Source organism: Anneissia japonica, unplaced genomic scaffold, assembly GCF_011630105.1.
Source record: "Anneissia japonica isolate Jap-2015-1 unplaced genomic scaffold, ASM1163010v1 scaffold2003_len1103335_cov173, whole genome shotgun sequence".
NCBI classification, from domain to species: Eukaryota; Metazoa; Echinodermata; class Crinoidea; order Comatulida; family Comatulidae; genus Anneissia; species Anneissia japonica.
Window position 1 is genome coordinate 296,427 of NW_022758706.1, and position 774 is coordinate 297,200.

Sequence of the window (774 nt, forward strand, 5' to 3'; positions counted from 1 at the left end):
ATATATATATAGGCCTATTTATTTGTATATATATATATATATATATATATATATATATATATAATTGATGGGAATCAATTAATCTATACTACAATCAAATACTATTTTCAGTTTGTCTTAAATGTTGCTATAGTACAGTATAAGAATTAGAAGATATCTTTGGTCAACTGTCTGCTTTTTTTTTAAATTTATTTTTATGTTGATCCTGTTTACACCTCTTCCTGAAATATATTTCTTAGTACAATTGCTCTTCACAATTATCCTGCTAAAATCCGTATCGCATGAAATCTTTGCACTATTGCATAGTGCCCTGCGGTTTTTTTTATAATTAATTTTAGGTTGATCCTGTTTACACCTCTTCCTGAAATATATTTCTCTTCACAATTATCCTGTTAAAATCCGTATCGCATGAAATCTTTGCACTATTGCATACTTGCCCTTTATACACATCTAGATGTGTATAAGAGACAGCTGTAATAATGTCTTCGCTGACTGATAGATTTTAAGAATTAGGACTTTTCGATGCCATAAAATGGCACTTCAATACATAAAAACTAGTAGGAAAATTACTATATCCACCAGAAGCCCCATCATGGTTGAGGCTGAGGTGAGAAAAAGTTAAGAATTGGGGACTTTTAGATGCCGGGCGGGACCGGCACTTTGATACTTAACATTTATGTCGGTTATTTTTTAACATTTAAAAAGGGGTACTTTATATTGTACCAAGGTAATTCAACAAAAGGACGCACATCTCGGGACATCAAAGGTTATAAC